The sequence below is a fragment of the Bufo gargarizans genome, chromosome 6, assembly GCF_014858855.1.
Source record: "Bufo gargarizans isolate SCDJY-AF-19 chromosome 6, ASM1485885v1, whole genome shotgun sequence".
Taxonomy (NCBI): Eukaryota; Metazoa; Chordata; class Amphibia; order Anura; family Bufonidae; genus Bufo; species Bufo gargarizans.
The window spans coordinates 385,590,919-385,610,785 of NC_058085.1; the positions used below are offsets into that span (position 1 = coordinate 385,590,919).

General features: G+C 45.7%; 1 protein-coding gene across 1 annotated transcript in view; it reads right to left on the bottom strand.

The window, feature by feature from the left end:
* LOC122941760 (prominin-1-A-like) overlaps nt 1-18,721 on the bottom strand; it is a 92,014-nt gene extending 73,293 nt beyond the window's left edge. The window contains exon 1 of the mRNA XM_044299171.1: nt 18,611-18,721. The gene's annotated coding sequence lies outside the window, so the exon portion shown is untranslated. The remainder of the gene's footprint in view (nt 1-18,610) is intronic.
* Nucleotides 18,722-19,867: the final 1,146 nt, after the last annotated feature.

Genomic DNA, 19,867 nt, shown 5'->3' on the forward strand with positions numbered 1-19,867 from the left:
CTATTGTCGAAAAACCATTCAAATCCCACTTCTTGTTGGTTTATGTAATTGCCCCACCATCTTCAGCCAGGGAGCGTTTGATGGTTGTTTGTCCTTTGTGTGAAATTTGTTTCCCCATTCCTTTGTATAGGTGTCTGTAGAAGGAGCCTTTAGAAGGTTTACATTGCCCATTGGGCAAGATGGTCAAGGCTAAACTGGGTTCAGTTTTTGCCCCAAACCAATATCAGCTATTTGGGAGTGACATACTTTCCAACATTATTGTAAGGCAATTCGGGGAATTTAACCCCTATCTCAGGAATGCCCCAAGTAAGACTGGGACTACCCACTTCTGGGCAGAGCTCACAGAAACATTGTTTTCGTTGTTTGACAGCGCGTATTTGCAGAGATTGTCTCTGAAAATTAAGGACAGTCCCTGCAAATTCTGGACTGTTGGCAACTACAGGTCCTTCTCAAAAAATTAGCATATTGTGATAAAGTTCATTATTTTCTGTAATGTACTGATAAACATTAGACTTTCATTGATTTTAGATCCATTACACACCAACTGAAGTAGTTCAAGCCTTTTATTGTTTTAATATTGATGATTTTGGCCACAGCTCATGAAAAACCAAAATTCCTATCTCAAAAAATTAGCATATCATGAAAAGGTTCTCTAAACAAGCTATTAACCTAATCATCTGAATCAACTAATTAACTCTAAACACCTGCAAAAGATTCCTGAGGCTTTTAAAAACTCCCAGCCTGGTTCATTACTCCAAACGGCAATCATGGGTAAGACTGCCGACCTGACTGCTGTCCAGAAGGCCATCATTGTCACACTCAGGCAAGAGGGTAAGACACAGAAAGAAATTTCTGAACGAATAGGCTGTTCCCAGAGTGCTGTATCAAGGCACCTCAGTGGGAAGTCTGTGGGAAGGAAAAAGTGTGGCAAAAAACGCTGCACAACGAGAAGAGGTGACCGGACCCTGAGGAAGATTGTGGAGAAGGACCGATTCCAGACCTTGGGGGACCTGCGGAAGCAGTGGACTGAGTCTGGAGTAGAAACATCCAGAGCCACCGTGTACAGGCGTGTGCAGGAAATGGGCTACAGGTGCCGCATTCCCCAGGTCAAGCCACTTTTGAACCAGAAACAGCGGCAGAAGCGCCTGACCTGGGCTACAGAGAAGCAGCACTGGACTGTTGCTCAGTGATCCAAAGTACTTTTTTCGGATGAAAGCAAATTTTGCATGTCATTCGGAAATCTAGGTGCCAGAGTCTGGCGGAAGACTGGGGAGAGGGAAATGCCAAAATGCCTGAAGTCCAGTGTCAAGTACCCACAGTCAGTGATGGTCTGGGGTGCCATGTCAGCTGCTGGTGTTGGTCCACTGTGTTTTATCAAGGGCAGGGTCAATGCAGCTAGCTATCAGGAGATTTTGGAGCACTTCATGCTTCCATCTGCTGAAAAGCTTTATGGAGATGAAGATCTCATTTTTCAGCACGACCTGGCACCTGCTCACCGCGCCAACACCACTGGTAAATGGTTTACCGACCATGGTATTACTGTGCTCAATTGGCCTGCCAACTCTCCTGACCTGAACCCCATAGAGAATCTGTGGGATATTGGGAAGAGAAAGTTGAGAGACGCAAGACCCAACACTCTGGATGAGCTTAAGGCCGCTATCGAAGCATCCTGGGCCTCCATAACACCTCAGCAGTGCCACAGGCTGATTGCCTCCATGCCACGCCGCATTGAAGCAGTCATTTCTGCAAAAGGATTCCCGACCAAGTATTAAGTGCAGAACTGAACATAATTATTTGAAGGTTGACTTTTTTTGTATTAAAAACACTTTTCTTTTATTGGTCGGATGAAATATGCTAATTTTTTGAGATAGGAAATTTGGGTTTTCATGAGCTGTATGCCAAAATCATCAATATTAAAACAATAAAAGGCTTGAACTACTTCAGTTGGTGTGTAATGAATCTAAAATATATGAAAGTCTAATGTTTATCAGTACATTACAGAAAATAATGAACTTTATCACAATATGCTAATTATTTGAGAAGGACCTGTATAGGAAGGATCAGAGCTATACTCCATAGACCTATTGAAGAGGCTGGAAGGTGATAAATATCTGATAGCCAGAATGGGAGGAATATCAGCCATGTTTGCCTTCGGGCTGTAAGACAACTTTCTGCAGCAGGAGCTGTAGCTGGCCAGCTAATTAGACCTGTCCTAGGTAGCTAATATAGTTTTTATATTTATACAGCTAAACCTGCCAATAACCTTAAAAGGGTATTCCCATCTTAGACAATGGGGGCATATCGCTAGGATATGCCCCCATTGTCTGATAGGTGCGAGAAGTGAGCGGGGAGCGCTGTGGCTGGAGGACCCCAGATTTCCCGGGGGCCGTCCACCACCAAGCGCTAATCCCCGCCTCTCCCATAGAAGTGAATGGGAGCGTGCCGCTCATGCACGGCCTGTGCTCCCATTCATTTTTATGGGGCAGACAGCAATAGCCGAGCCAGCGCTTGGCTATTTTCGGCAGCCCCATAGAAAGGAATGGAGGGCAGTTGCGCATGCGCAGTGTGCTCTCCTTCACGTTCTCTATATAGGTGCGGGTCCCAGCGGTGGGACCCACACCTATAAGACAATGGGGACATATCCTAGCAATATGCCCCTATTGTCTGAGATGAGAAAACCCCTTTAATACAGTTCCTATGTTTGTGTGTTAAAGACAAAAGCAGAGTTATTTACAGTGACTTTATGTTTGGATGTCATATAACTATTATATATTTTGCTCACAGAAGCAGAAAAGATAGTATGCCTTTAAGATTCATTATATGGATGTGAGGTAAGCTCAGTGACACAGCAGAAACAACAGAAAGCATACAGTTAAACTGTTTTTGCTGGGCAGGAGTCTTGACCAATCACAGCCAGCCTCACACACAGCTTCTGTGTGGGAAATTCCCCTAGCAGGAGCTGCTGGAATCATTACACCAGAGGAGAGAAGCTGAACAGACATTCATTCCACTAAGAGTTGTATTTATTGAAGCAGAGAGGCCAAAATAGGTATTTAAAACAGTTATGTAATGTTCCTACTGTTAATATAGCGATCAGAACTGTATATTGAACCAGTTATATGTGTGTTTACTTACAGTTCCACCAATTGCAAACTACAAAGTTCACAATCCAAATTCAAATTCCATATTGCAATCCAAATTGCATACAACCATACCAGATTATACTCAACCAATCTGTGAACTATTAGTTAGACTTCATATATCTCTACTCAGAGAGATCATAAAGTGCTTAAATAATTTAAAGTGAGAGTAGAGATACTCAAGAGAGAAATATATCCACAATTTTATGTTGAATGACAAGATTGAATGGTTGAACCACCATCTTATGCATACCGCCATCTTGTGATATCTTTTTAACACGTGTTTTGTACATGGACTATCTGCTGCGGAAGCGGCAGTGTTATATATGAAGAAAAGTTGAAGTTAATAAAGAAGTTATTTCAAGCATTTGGTGTGCTCTTTAAACCTACTATTTCCATAGAACGGCGCTAGAGGAATTACAGAGTAATAGACAGTCTGGTTAGACTGAAAGTCAGAGATATCAAAATTCTTCTAATGCCACAGCGCAAAAGGCACTTCATAGTGCTGCGCCTGCCACAGGAGCCTCCTCCCTCTGCCCAATCTGCATTAGGTCATAAAGATTGTTAAAGGGCTTCTGTCTCCAGTTTCATAGCATTAGAACAGGCTGACCTTAGACCTATGTGCTGGTCAGCAGAATTGATCTGTGTTGGTCCCATCCCTATACGGGGCTGCATTTTGATAAAAAAAGAAGCTTTCATACAGGCAAATGAGCCTCTAGGAGCAACAGGGGCATTGCCGTTACTCCTAGAGGCCCTGTTCTCCCTGCTGCTGCCGCACCTCCTGCACTTTGATTGACAGGACCAGTCGTTGTGAAAGTCATCACACCTGGCCCTGACTTGTCATAAAGTCTTGCGCTGCTACGTGCAGTTCAGTAACAGATGCATGCGTAGTCCAGGGAACCGCACGGAGCGAGACTTTATGAGAAGTCAAGGCCAGGCCAAGGAGAACAGATCCTTTAGGAGAAGGCAACGATCCCCTTTGCTCCTAGAGGCTCATTGGCATATTTTAAAAACTTTTTTTTCCACCCAAATCAGCCTATATATCGGGATGGGACCAGAGCACAGGTCTAAGGTTAGCCTGTTCTAATGCTATGAAAGCTCTTTAAAGGATGATGTTTCCGTTATTTAGATATTGATGGTCTATCATCAGGCTAGGTCACCAATATCAAATCTGTGGGTGTCCGATACCCCGCACTCCCACGCATCAGCTGTTTTGGACAGCAACCAATGACGGAAACCACACGGAGGAAGCAAAAGATTCTGCCTACTGTAGTGGTCGGGGGAGCCGGGCTGTACCACGTCAGCATCGAAAACTACACATTGGTCAGAGGCTTCTCCCCACTGTATAGTTTCCAGCGCCAGTGGTTGCCTGAAACAGCGTCGGTTATTGATTACCTATCCTAAGGACAGGCCAATAACATCTACGTAAGTAATGGAAAACCCCTTTAAGCCCCATGCTATGCTTAAGCCCAACACCACCACGGTCATTCGCCAGCAGATTATTTTCCTTTGGGTGCCAAGTGCACTTAGTTATTCTACCCTATAAACAATGCTTCTAGGGGAGACTTGCGCTACAATATGACACTTCATGGAACACACCAACATTTTTTGACAGATTCGTACAGAATTTGACAGAAGAAGAAGATCTCACAACCCACTGTGTGAAATGCAGATATACAGTCAGGCCTCACAAATATGGCCCTTTTTCCAAGCACCGTATTTCTCAGTGTAGTTACACCAGACAACTGGCATACATATATTGATCTACCATTCCCGTACAACCTCAAAGTCATTGCTTGCCCTCACAAAGTATATCATAAAACTGGCCGCCTGCAGCCACCACTAGGGGGAGCTCAGCGCATAGAAATGTATACAGTTACTATTAAACTCAACAGAAGCTGTAAGAATCTCTATGCACTGAGCTCCCCCCTAGTGGTGGCTGCTGGAAAATGCAGTTTGATGTCATGAAGCAGAAGGAGTTTAGCTCTGGGCTGTGGACAGTGGTAACTATTACGAGATCGGTCAAGATCAGGGATACAGAATAGTTTTATCATTGATCTTTTTCTTCACCCCCAATGTCTGACACAGTGCATCTGGAGTGTTCCTTCAAAGGCTATAGACACTTTCAGGGGCATTTTTTTTTTTGTTCAATTGGTCTTTCTGTTCAGCTGTTTCTGAGTTACAAGGGTTAAAAATCTGTCTGTTTGCACGTTGTTACAGATTGTTTCCTTTGAAAAGTTCACAGATTGTTTCCTTTAAAAAGTGTCATCTATATGCTCTTATCGCTGATCTCGTGTCCTCATAAATACTTTTTTTAAGCCATATTCTTATCAGTTTGATAAGAATTGGGAGTTTATGAGGTCAAGAGAGCCAAGAAAGGATCCGCATATAAGCTGTCAGATGACAGGATTCAAATAAAACAGACTGAGACAACTTGCAAACAGACTGAGGTTTAACCCTTGTATCTCAGAAACAGTTACATTTTTAATAAGGACCAATTGTAAAAAAAAGATTTTCAGCCAAAAATTAGTAAAATGCAATTATAAAAAAAAAAATTGCCCTAACCCTAAGTTCACACCTGAGCGTTTTACAGCGCGTTCAAACGCTCTGTAAAAAACGCTCAACACGTGAAAACCAATGCTTCCCTATGGCCCTGGTTCACACTTGAGCGTTTTACAGCGCGTTTGAACGCGCTGTAAAACGCCCGACGCATAAACAAGTTTTTTTGGGGCGTTTGTCGCGCGTTTTGGCCCATAGACTCATTGGACAACACTGCAGTCAATCACACAAACGCGCGTTTACTATTGCAAAAAACGTGCATAAAAACGCGCGACAAATACGTGCGTAAAACGCACGTCTCAGAAACGCTCAGGTGTGAACCCAGGGTAAAGGTGTCTGCTGCTCAGGCTCTGTTATTTCAGTACCTGTCATCGTCCCTATGTTTAGACAGCAGTATGGTTATTGTTGGACACAGTCTGCGCAGTACCTCGTACCTGCAGGTTTCATCCATCAGATGTCAGCTTGGCACAGAGCTATTCTCTTGTTCATCTGCATAACAGCAGGCGAAATTCTTAGGCCCCTTTCACACGAGCGAGTTTTCCGTGCGGGTGCGATGCGTGAATGAACACATAGCACCCGCACTGAATCCTGACCCATTCATTTCAATAGGTCTGTGTACATGAGCGTTTTTTTTCACGCATCAGCTCTGCGCTGCAGGGAAAAATGCAGCATGTTCTATATTCTGCGTTTTTCACGCAGCCCTGGCCCCATAGAAGTGAATGGGGCTTCAGTGAAAAACGCATTGCATCCGCAAGCAAGTGCGATGTGTTTTTCACGGATCGTTGCTAAGAGATGTTGTTTGTAAACCTTCCGTTTTTCTCACGCGCGTGAAAAGCGCATTAAAATGCATTGCACCCGCGCGGAAAAAAATTTAACGCAATCGCAGACAAAACTGACTGAACTTGCTTACAAAATGGTGCGAGTTTCACTGAACGCATCCGGAGCCAATCTGTCACGAAAGGGGCCTAAGGAGCCAGGGCTGCGTGAAAAACGCAGAATATAGAACATGCTACGATTCTCACGCAACACAGAACTGATGTGTGAAAAAAACGCTCATGTGCCCAGAGCCAATTGATGGGTCAGGATTCAGTGCGGGTGCTATGAGTTCATGTCACGCATCGCACCCGCACGGAAAACTCGCTCGTGTGAACGGGGCCTAAGAATTTCGCCTGCTGTTATGCAAATGAACAAGAGAATAGCTCTGTGCCAAGCTGACATCTGATGGATGAAACCTGCAGGTACGAGGTACTGCGCAGACTGTGTCCAACAATAACAATACTGCTGTCTAAACATAGGGACGATGACAGGTACTGAAATAACACAGCCTGAGCAGCAGACACCTTCAGGCCATTTTTTTTTAATAATTGCATTTTACTCATTTTGGGCTGAAAGGGGCCTTAAAGGGGTTTTCCCGTCGTACAAAGTGATGTCATGTTTCTATGACATCACTTTAGGATTTGTGAGGGACCTTTGGGGCCACCACTAATTATGGAAATAAAGGGGTGGCAGAAACTCCCAATGTCCGAGGTGAGACAACCCCTTTAATAGACCAAAGCAAGTTTAACATTATACTCAAGACTTGTTGCCCTGTGATCTAGTCAAAAGCCAATGCAAAACCGAGACTTAGAGAGTGAGCTGAGGTTGGAGGAACAAGGGGGCACATCTACAGGCGGCTTTCTATCCCTACAGAGAAGGGACTGAACTCCCGGCACTGAACTCCTACTTCTCGTCCCAATGTGCAAACACTTCATTCAGGGGGTCATCACAGGTCCTTCAGCTCTTGCACTGTAGTAGATTCTGTTACAGTGCAAAAGCTGAGGGACCTGTGATGAGGTCACCGTTATGGGATTGGTGCAGGATGGGGTGGAGCTCAGCAGTGAAGAGGAGAAGTGTAAGGACCTGTTAGGATGTCATCTTTATGTGATTGGTGCAGGATGGGGCGGAGCTCAGTGAAGAGGAGAAGTGTAAGGACCTGTGATGAGGTCACCGTTATGGGATTGGTGCAGGATGGGGCGGAGCTCAACAGTGAAGAGGAGAAGTGTAAGGACCTGTGATGAGGTCACCGTTATGGGATTGGTGCAGGATGGGGTGGAGCTCAGCAGTGAAGAGGAGAAGTGTAAGGACCTGTTAGGATGTCATCCTTATGTGATTGGTGCAGGATGGGGCGGAGCTCAGCAGTGAAGAGGAGAAGTGTAAGGACCTGTTATGATGTCATCCTTATGTGATTGGTGTAGGATGGGGTGGAGCTCAACAGTGAAGAGGAGAAGTGTAAGGACCCGTGATGAGATCACCGTTATGGCATTGGTGTAGGATGGGGTAGAGCTCAGCACTGAAGAGAAGTGTAAGGACCTGTGATGAGGTCATCCTTATGTGATTGGTGTAGGATGGGGTAGAGCTCAGCACTGAAGAGAAGTGTAAGGACCTGTGATGATGTCGCCGCCTTGTGATCAGTTCAGGAGGGCGCGGAGTTCAGCAGTGGAGAAGTGGTGAGCCTGAAAAAACTTAGAAGCAATAGTCCTCTCCTCTTATACTCCCTCACTGAAAATTGACAGCTTGGGGACACACCATTGGGACCTTCAGCAGTCACTAAGGTGGGGCTGTTTTAGTTGGATGCATGCATGGCTATGTAGCTATGTGTAACCCCCAGAGTGGCAATACCACTTCTGCACCCCTCTACTGTCTCATATGGGCTAATATATTATAATCTTATGCATTTATTTCAGGTCCTGTACACTGTGCATATTTATTTATTGTAATTGTTCATGTAATTTACCTGGTTCACCAGAAAGTGGCAGCAAGCATGGCAGAGCTACATTTATAGAGAATGGAACCCTTCTTTCCATTCTAACTCTCCCTCTAAGGAGGGGAGGGGACTAGTAAGTTGTAGTTAGTTGCAGTTTACCCCATGCCAAGGGAGGGTGTGCAGCAGGTGCATGTCCCTGCTGGACAGGCCTTACCCAAAGTTAGCCAGAGCACCTTAAGCTCTGCTGGATGTGGAGGCCACAGCTTGGAGCCTCTGAAGCCAGGAGGAAAAGTTTCCTGGATTAAGCTAGAGTCAGACTACAAAGAGAGACAGTCAGCCTGTCAGCACAGCAGAGCCAGAGAGCAACTGATGTAGCAGAGTTGAGTTTGTTTGCCTGCCAGAGTTAATGCTAAAGCCTGCTGGACTCAATCATTTCTTTATCCCCTACTTCTACTACCCCTTTTTCTGCTTTCAGAAGGCAACGCCTGGGGTCCAGCGTATCCAGGTAGGAGCACCATGACACATGCACAAGTACACTTAAAGGGACATTGTAGGCCACCCTACACCACTCTGGAATTCCTACACCTGGATATCTCCAACACCATGTCTTTGAGGGACTCTGTCCCATTGTTGCTCCATTGCAACTGGAGGCACAAAAACATTTACTTAAAGGGAACCTGTCATGTGGATATTTGATTATAATTTAACTAATTATATACAATCATTAACTACAAAAGGTGCCTTAGATGTATTCACTTACTGGTGTGACAGATGGTTACCTCATAATATACACACAAAGATGCCACATGCTAATGAGCTGATTGGAGTCCAGCGTGATGTCATTGAGTCCAGCGTATATTTAATTCAGAGCTATAGCCACTCCCCTGCCCACCTGCTGCCGATTCCTATGGAAACAAACTGTCACTCAGCAGCAGGTGGGCGGGGAGAGTCAGGAGCTCATGAATATTCAGGACTCATCATTATCAGCTGGAGCTTTTCAATACAAGATGTTGGCAGATTGACTGGGTCAATTAAAGAAAGTGATGCAGCATTTTGCTAAGCGAATCAGTCACTTATTTATGTTGCCTTTAGTTAGGACACCATAAAACTGGTGACAGGTTCCCTTTAACGCTGGGTTCACACCTGAGTGTACTCTGTATGCGCGAATTTATCGGGCGTTTACATACGCGGCTAAGGAACAAGCAAACGCCCATTGTCGCGCTTTCCCGGAAGTCTATGTGCGTGAACGCGTGACATTACGCCCCAAAGAAGCTCCTGTACTTCTTGGGGCGTAGAGCTTTTTACAGTGCGTTCGTACGCGCTGTAAAACGCTCAGGTGAGAACCATGCCGATATGGAATCATTGGTTCTTGCCTGTAGAGCGTTTTACAGCGCGTAGGAACGCGCTGTAAAACGCTCAGGTGTGAACCCAGCCTAAAGACCCCTTGCTGTATCCCGCCTGACGACTGCATATGTGTGAAACCAACTGAATCACTTCACGTTTCCAGACCCTAAATACCCTCGTATGTCTTACATGTGTTGGCTTATAGTCACATATCTGTGGTTCTACGGTAATGCTCTGCAATTTTAACTCAGGAGAGCGACCAAACTGGTTCCAGAGATCACTCATGGCGTCTATGAAATGATGGCCTCCTACAAGCTACAAAGTCCATCCCACGGCTCTGCTTATGTACATTAGGGTTAGTATGAACAGAACTTTTCTGGAATTTCTAGTTTGCGCTGACAAAGGATGAGAAAATTCCAGGAAATTTGAGTAAAATTGTCAAATACAACATGTGGCTATCTAATATATAAAGCTGAGTGTATGTGTATGTCCGCTAAAGGAATCTGCACCATTGCATTTACAATCACGAAATTTGGCACACAGGTACATCAGGTGTCCAGAAACGTTTTAGGTCTCGGCTCTCTAGCACGTACCATTCCCGAGATATTCCCCCAAAAATGCTGATATGGCACATCACATGACCTACATTAGCCAATAAAAAGCCTGCAGGTCTTTCTCTTCATATCCCAACTGCCATACGCATGGTCACATGTCACTTAGTCTCCACATACACACAGTTTTACACCAGGTTTCCATAACAACCCAGCCATTTTTCTTCACTGCTGTAGGTCAGCTTTAAAGGGGCAGGGCGCTGTGAATGACACTGTTAAGGGAGCGGAATGCTGTGGAGGTCACAGTTAATGGCCATTCAGGCCACCCTCAAAAGACAGACTTAACAACCTCTCCCCCAGGTCCCGCTAAGTCACACCCCTCCCACTCCGCAGCTGACAGCGATTGAAAAAAATGAAGGTAAAAATCAACTTCTGTCATCTGCAGGGGTGGGAGGGAGGGTGACTTTCTCCCTGCAGCTCACGCTCAGACAGCACAGTGCTGCTGTCTGAGAGTGAGCTGTTCAAAATGGCATCCCTGTGTCTGTTCAGGCCCCGTGCCAGATGGAGGACAGGGAGTCTGAAAGCCGGACTGTCTGGCCTAAAACCGGACCTCTGGCCACCCTAGGGGCAGGCTGCTATGGAGGTCACAGTTAAGGGGACGGTCCTCTATGGAGGTCAGTGTTAGGGGGCAAATTGCTGTAGAGGCTACTGTTAAGGGGGAGGGCGCTGTGGATGTTACTGTTAAGTGGCCAGGCTGCTGTGGAGGTCACTTTTAAGGGATCGGGGTACAGTGGAGGTCACTGTTAAAGGGGCAGTCTCTGTGGAGGTCTCTGTTAAAGAAGGCTGGGAATGGTGGAGGTAAATTAAGGGGACTGTAACCTATGGTCAGTGTTAAGGGGCGGGTTCTGTAGAGGTCACTGTTAATGGGGAGAGCCCCTATGGAACTCACTGTTAAAGGGGCAGGCTGCTGTAAAGTTCAAAGTTAAGGGGGTGGGCTGCTGTGGAGGTCCCATTTTAAGGGACGGCACTGTGGGGGGGTCAGTGTTAAGGGGTGGGGGCTGTGGAGGTCACTGTTATAGTGGATACTGTCGATATCTTTTAATGACACACAGAAACAATAAATGAAATATACCCGTGTGAAGCCGGGTCCTTGTGCTAGTATAGGATAAATAACAGAAAAACTGTCCCAGCAATTGTCTATGAGTTTTGCATAATCTAACAATTTAATACGACAGTGGCATTCCATAGAACTCAATGGAAGATATTTTTATTGGTAGAAAATATTTTCTAGATATGAAATCTGCAGGGGTGTACATATCATACAAGCAAGCCCTGGTTATTCCAGAACCTCTTGTAGGACTCTCCTCTCATGAGAAACTTCACTGTTGGCAAAGACAGGGTGAGAATTGGCCATAGGGTCATGGAGGGGGGAGAACAAAGATTGGGCCCAATGGAAAGTGAACGGCAAAAAATCCAGCAAAATCTGCAACAAATCCATCAATACAGTTATATGTGGACGCCGGAGTATTTGTGGGCTTTCAGAGGCTTTCTGCCATTAAAGGGGGTAGAACGGGCCATGAATGTCAGATTGGGGAAGGTCTCACCTCTGGAACCTGCACCTGTGTTAAGAAGTGGGGTCCCCGGACCCCTGTCCTGGGACGAAGAGGATTACTACAACTGGATATATGATGGCTAGCCTCCATGTAGTTCTAGATTTAGGGCTCATGCACATGGATATACTATGGCTCTGTTCTGTACAGGGTGACAACAGGGCTGACAGGAGGAGCAGCCAGAGGGTTCACTAATCCCAGCTAATAAAACCACACCTTTCAGGTACAGCCATAAAATACAACCCTGAAAACGAGGCGGCAAATTACACAAAGTAATTACAGGAAACATGCTACAGATATGAGATATGAGATAGATAGATACCGGTAGGTAGATAGATAGATAATAGATATGAGATATGAGACAGATAGTCTGTATGTTCTCCCGGTGTTGGTTTGGGTTTCCTCCGGGTTCTCCGGTTCCTCCCACCCTCCATACTGATGGAGACCTTCTGAAGCCGCGGTCAAATCCTGTTATTTTCTATACATCCGAGCTGCAGGGCCGTGACATCACCTCGCAGAAACATCAGCCAACGGTTGTCAGAAAAATGCTCTAAACGTTGTCAGGAGACTATAGACCATATGCCGGTATATTATATACTGTATATTCAGTGCATTTCAGTTTCAGAAATCAGAGCTTTCCTGTATGAATTCATCAGGATTCTCTCAAGATCTCTGCTTGCTGTCATCCATTGGAAACTTATTATTTACTTCTAGGGGATGGTCGTGTGACGCACACACTGGGGAAGGTCTGCAATGAGACATATACCCGCCTGTGATTATTTCTGAAGCGGGGGGGGGGCAGTTATTGCCCTGATGCTCACAGTAGTAGTGAATCGCACACAGATATTACATCTCTGTCCAAAAATATCCGGCTAAAGAGGTGGGTCGGGTTTGAGAGAAGTGAGACGGGAGCCCCCCCTCAAAATCTCCTATGGGTACCTAAAGCTTCACGTAGCTGTAGACTTCCGCTTATCACGACAGGTGTTCTTCAAGTATGGGATAGATGTGCTGTTGCATTGGGTTGTTCGACCTTCCCGAGTCCTATGACGCCAATTTTTGACAACCCAGTTTTCCCGTTGGGTATGGGGAGGAAGGAATTACTGGGTTTTCGCAAGGGGGAAGATGTTAGGGTACGTCAATTGATCACGGGGACCTCAATTCGACCATTAGACGATTTGCCAGGCCGTGGAGGTAGAGGGGCGTGGATACCGTATAGTGGGTTGAGGAATTTTGACGGCCAATTGGACTCTGGAGGAAGCTTTGCTATCGAGGTTTGCCGGTTTCATTCAGGTAGCTAAGAAGGGCCTCCTGAGATTTTTTTTACAGGCGGCTCGTTTGGTGGTGCCGAGGCACTGGAAGCCTCAGGATGTCCCAAAGGTAGGGGAATGGCTAGAGACGTTCGAGACTATACGCAGAATGGAGGAATTAATTGCTGAGGATGTGGGAATGGATCAGAAATATCTGAAACTGTGGACGCCATGGCTTCTTTTTAAGGGGTCTCAGGAGTTCTCTGATTGGCTGGAGCGGGCCAGTACCTCTCCGGTTGCTTCAGGGTGACTGTATTTGGTTTCATAGGGGATACCTTGTTGTTTAGTCTTTACCCTTATGTGTCGTGTGTGTTGTGTTAGTCTGTCTAACCCGTTTGTCTTGTTTACATGTCTATGCATAGGTTTTTGGGAAATATTCTGTGCCGGGGGTCATTCATTTGGGCGGGTATCTTCAAACAGGATGTGTAGCCCTAATATTATTAATTGTGATCTGATTTCCACAGTGTATTTGTACATGTTGTTACATATTCATCCTTAATAAAATGATTGAACAACAAAAATATCCGGCTAAATTATCCAGAGAGAAGGGAGCTCGGGAACCCTGGTGCTTGGATTTTCCCTACTCATCGAAAGCATCGGCTTCCTCTTAAATTACCCTAGAGAAAGCTTTTAGGAAATGGTGAGGCCACAAAGGACAGGAACCGATGGGCAATAAATTCATAGTCATAAACCCCCCCCCCCCCCCCCCCCCCAGGCAATGCAGTTGTCAGGTATTATTCCTCTGTGAATTTGACTGACAGTAGGAGTAATATGTGTCCCCACCATTCTGTGTCCGTTATACAAGTAGGTTATTCAGCAATAATAGCTAAATTAGAGTGCAAGCTCCTGTGGCAAAGGGTCTAATGTATCTAAAGGCCTTTTCACATGTATCAGTTTTCAATAATGTATCACCAACTTGAAATATTGCTACAAGACGGCGACATATTGTGGTAAACTTTGCGTCACCTCCTACCTCTGGGACCCATCTCTAGAATGGGACCCCCAAAGTGAACGGAGAGAAGCTGCGCTTGCACAGCCGCCCTCCATTCATTTCTATTTGAATTTTGAACGTAGTTAATCACTTGCTGGTTATTTTCAGAAATCCCATAGAAATGAAAGGAGAGTGCACCGTACAAGCATGGCCAGCGCGCCATTCACCTCTCTATGAGAGTGCCATCGAGCGAGTGCGCGGCTGCTCTCTCTTCATTATGGTGTTCATAATGTCACTGTATGTAATGTCACTGTATATACTGTCACTGGTTATAAGGTATTACTTTACTGAGAGAGTAGTGGATGCATGGAATAGCCTTCCTGCAGAAGTGGCAGCTGCAAATACAGTGGAGGAGTTCAAGCATGCATAGGATAGGCATAAGGCCATCCTTCATATAAGATAGGGCCAGGGGCTATCCATAGTATTCAGTATATTGGGCAGACTAGATGGGCCAAATGGTTCTTATCTGCCGACACATTCTATGTTTCTATGTCACTGTTTATACTACTGTTGAGGGGGCCCTGACAATAAAATCTTTTAGTCTTCCTCCTGGGTGGGCCCCTTCCGAGTTCGGTCCCCAAAGCAGCCGCTCCCCTTATAGCTTCGCCCCTGTATCTGACATTGGTGGCACAAGCCCTTTAAACTAGCCATAGACATTACATTAATATTGGCCGATTTCAGTGGGACAAGCCAACCATGTAATGTGTATGGAGGCCTCATGACTCTTCCCAAAAGCACATGTCAGAGAACAGAAGGGTCAGGCTGTTTGATTTAAGCATGCCCAATCCTTTTGTTTTCAGTGAAGAGAATGGTGGGTTTACATGGAGTAAGGAGCGTTCCTTCCTGACAACTGGCTGCTCATTTAGTGGAGGTGAATCTCGGTATTTACATGCAGCGATCTCCTCCACAGTATTAGGCCTCATGCACACGACAGTATTGCTTTTTCAGTGTTTTGCGGATCCGTTGTTTCCGTTTCCGTTCCGTTTTTCCGTTCCGTTTTTCCGTATGCCATATACAGTATACAGTAATTACATAGAAAAAATTGGGCTGAGCATAACATTTTCAATAGATGGTTCAGCAAAAACGGAACGGATACGGAAGACATACGGATGCATTTCCGTATGTGTTCCGTTTTTTTTGCGGACCCATTGACTTGAATGGAGCCGAGCACCGTGATTTGCGGACAAGAATAGGACATGTTCTATCTTTTCACGGCACGGAAATACTGAAATACTGAAACGGAATGCACACTGAGACACTTCAGTATTTTTTGCTGAACCATTGAAATGAATGGTTCAGTATATGTTCCGCATACTGAGCTAAAAAAACGTCCAGTATACTGAACGCAAAATACTGTCGTGTGCATGAGCCCTTAGGATGAGGGATCGCTGCTTCTATCGCTCGTCTCCATACAGCTGCATTGTTTTTGGGCAGCAGATCGCTGCTTAGACCACACAATCTGCTGCCTAGAAATGATAACTTACTCGTTCGCAGGAACTTGCATCCCCAATAAACCACTGCCAAAAAGAGTCTTATTCCCCATCGCTACTGCGAACACATGCATGCTTGGCTAAGCAAAGCATGCATGTGTGTGAACATGTATGACCCCTTCTTCATGATGTCCTAGGCAGACACCAACTCTGCCCACCCGTTGTCCCACCCTCGATGTAAACATTGAAGGGATTTTTCAAGATCCTACGGGTCCTGCAAACCCGCCTTAACTACACATGACATTTCTGCAGAAGAAAGTGTGTAATATAGTTATTTTTCTGGAAGTTGCATGGATCGTCCACTCAGGAACCCGGTCACACGGCGCTTCTCTTCTGAAAATTCTACATCCGTCAATGTCCTTTACCGGGTTTCCAGCCTGGGCTATGGACGGGGGCGTCAATTCTGCTGTGGACAAGGACAGGACTATGCCTCTCCCTGGCGCATGTGCAGATGAAGTGGATTCAGGGGTTTGCGCATGCACCAGAGAAAGGAATAGTTTTGAGCCCATCCAACAGAAGTGACGTCCCGTCCATAGCTCGTGCTGGAAACCTGGTAAAGGACATGACGTCGGCTGAAGACGGATTTTCAGAAGAGGATTGTCATGTGACAAAGCCGACCCACGCAACTTTGGGACATTAAAGGGGTTGTCCAGGTTCAGAGCTGAACCCGGACATACCCTTATTTTCACCCCGGCAGCCCTCCTGAGCCTGGCATCGGAGCATCTCATGCTCCGATGCGCTCCCGTGCCCTGCACTAGATCGCGCAGGGCACAGGCTCTTGTGTTTACAATAACACACTGCCGGGCGGTAACTTCCGCCCAGCAGTGTGTTCGGTGACGTCACCGGCTCTGAGGGGCGGGCTTTAGCTCTGCCCTAGCCGTTTTACTGGCTAGGGCAGAGCCAAATCCCGCCCATCAGTGCCGGTGACGTCACCGGGGTTCCTGTCAGCCCCATAGAGAGCCCCGGTACGTCACCGGAACTCAGAAAAATGCCTTTGCCCTGCGGGATTTAGCGCAGGGCAAAGGAGAGCATCGGAGCATGAACTGCTCCGATGCTCATGTCAGGGGGGCTGCCGGGGTGAAAATGGAGGGATGTCCGGGTTCAGCTCTGAACCTGGACAACCCCTTTAAGTATATTACAAACTTTCTCCTTCAGGTCAGGTATATATAAGTAAGATGGGTTTGCAGGATGCACTCGGTCACCAAAAACCGGAATTTCTGCAGCAGGTTTTACTGCATTTCCAGATTTGCTGTGGGTTTCGCAATCTGTATCGCAAAGGGAGAAATCAGCAGTGGAAATCTGCAGCATGAATTGACATACTGTAGACTTCAAATCCACCCTGCGGAGTCACTTTAGGCTCCATTCACACGTCCGTGCTGTGTTGCGGACCCGCAAATAGGACATGCTCTATCTTTTTGCGGAGCTGCGGACCCAAAGATCGGGGCCGCGCTCCGCAAATGCGGACAGCACACTGTGTGCTGTCCGCATCCATTCCGTCCCCATAGAGAATGAATGGGTCCGCACCCATTCCGCAAAATTGCGGAACGGATGGGGACCCATTTTGCGGACGTGTGAATGGAGATGGGTTTTTTTTGTGCCATTTTTCAACTGTGATAACAATATCTATAAAAGAGAAAAATACCAAAAAGAAAATACCTGGCTAAAACCGTGAAAAGACCCAAACGCCAGGGGGAACATTTATTTTTATTTTTAGTGCATTTTAAAGTAAAGTAACATCTGGATATAAAAAAAAAAAAATGTAAAAAAAAAGAAAGTTGTGAAAAGTGCAGCAAAAAGTTGTAACAAAGTAAAAACAACAAAAAGTAAAAAAAAAATTAAAAAAAAAAACACCCACAGGCTGGTGTCTCACACTTTTTTTTTACTGCATTATTTTACTGCTATATTCTGCAGCTTCTTTTTTTACTCAAAATAATGTCGGCTGTAGATGTAACACCTATCAGAAATATCAAACACAATAAAAAAAAAGGTGTTTTACAGTTTTCTCACCCCTGAGCTTTTGGAAATCAGAGCATGCTCTGCGTCTGGCTTTTTTCCTTATTTGTCCCATGGACCTTCATTTATTTTTATTATTTATTTTTTTGACCTGCTGGAAAACTGGCAATTTGTGTGTCATTTTTAGTGCCATTTTTTTAACAATGATTTTTTTTTTTTGTACTGCTCTACAGAGGAAGTGACATTGTGGGGTGGGGGGTGTATACCTATATAAAAAAAAAAGCAAGACATGCATCTTGCTCAAACACACTGTTTGGCCAAAAATAGCACAAAAACACTAAATAAATGCTGCATAAGTCAGGCGTTTTTGGGGAAAAAAAATGCCATGACAAAAACCTAGTGGGCAGCCCCCGTAAACTGCAGTTATCTCAGATCTCTCACTATGACAGACTCATCAATGGATGCATGAAATCCAGCCAGAAAAGAAGAAGGTCTGTGGTTATGAATTAAAATTTAGGAAAAAAAAAAGTCTGCATGTCACATTCGAAACTACAAAAAATATTTGTCTCAGCTGCGTGCCACCAAAATGTCTCCCAATACAGAAGGGCTGGGACAAACGGAGAATGAAAAATAAACAAAAAATGTAAATATTGACTTAAATGAAAGCAGATTTTTAGGCTAAATTGTTACTATTCCTGTTATTTCTAGGAAAGGAATTCACTCTCCGGCCACTAGAGGAGAAGGAGCCGCTCAGATCTCACATCCCCAAGCTACAGAAACTCCAAGGAGTTGAGCAGAGCCGCCCTGGGTATTGTGTTGAGATTTTAAGAGGGAAATTAAGGCACAAAAGGCGACAAGTAAAATGCAAGAGCAGAGGGAGAACAATGGGAGAGGAGATGGGAGCTGAGCACTAGGTACTTACCCTGCTGCCTGCAGGAACATGGGTGACAGTGTGTGTGACGGCTGCGCCCTGGGCAGAGGTAAACAGGCACAGTGTGAGTCAGCCACCGCACAGGTCTGCTGAGGAGGAAGCCTCTCTGCTCCTCTCATTAGCAGTGCCCTGGTGAAGGCTCCCCCTCCATACTGTGCAGGAGGCAGGACTTTTTTTTTTTTTTTTTCTCCTGATTTTAAGGGATGTGACTGTGAACTGAGCCTTAGAGAGATGTAAAAGTTTGGCCAAGACTGCCCCTTCCCTGCAGTTAATCAGCGCTGGCACGTTTGCAGCTTGGACGGTTTCCTTGGCCTTTTGTTTTCACCCTGGCGTTTCACATGGGATTCTCTAGCCAATGCTGCGGCATAGCAAATAATGAAGGGCGCCCAGGGGCGGACTGGGAACTAAAAGTGGCACTGGAAAAAAATACTAAAAAGTGGCCCCATTTTGTAGTCGGGTCCAAATTGATGGAAGGCAGGGCCAGCAATACCATATTGCGGCACATTATACCGCCCCAACAGAGCCAAATACTGCCAGCAGCACAAAACACATCCCCAAAAACTTCCACTGGCAGCTGTGAGGAGGGCTCAGGCAGCCCCTTGGGCATCGGCCAACTAGGAAATTTCCCTGTAAGGTCTATGGCCAATCCGCCGCTGAGAGCACCCCTTATAAAAAGAACCCCGCCGCTGGTGGCAACTGCCACTTCATATGTACGGAGCAGATTTCCAGTTGCGAACAAGTGGCATCATGGTGCAGTCCCCTCTCCTGACATGTCTGTTCTAGTAACTACTTGCATCCCCCATGTAATAACAATTCTGGAGCATCTATTCCTATGACTCTGTGTTGTGCCATTCCTCTATTATTCCTGCTAGATTTGAATGAATTGCCAGCAGTTTACTCTGACGGTCCAGCAGGGTGTTACCAGTTGGGTCTGACATTATCCAATCTGTGCTCCTAGGGTAAGACTGTGCAGGGACCCCCGCCCAATTGGTAACACCCAGTTGGACCAGAGTGGCTAGCACTGGAAAGCTGAGGTGCACTGAAGGGCTAGGCTCTACCCCTTGGTGCAACAAAGCCCTCATTTGCATAAACACTAAAAGTCTTTTTTTTTTCTTCTTAGAAATGCCAACAGCCGTTTTGTACAAGACAGGTATCATTCTAATCAACAGGATCCACCCTGTTTATCCCTGGTTTAATTGGGTTGATCCTGCTGACAGGTGCATCCCTTTTAAATTAAGCAACTTGCCT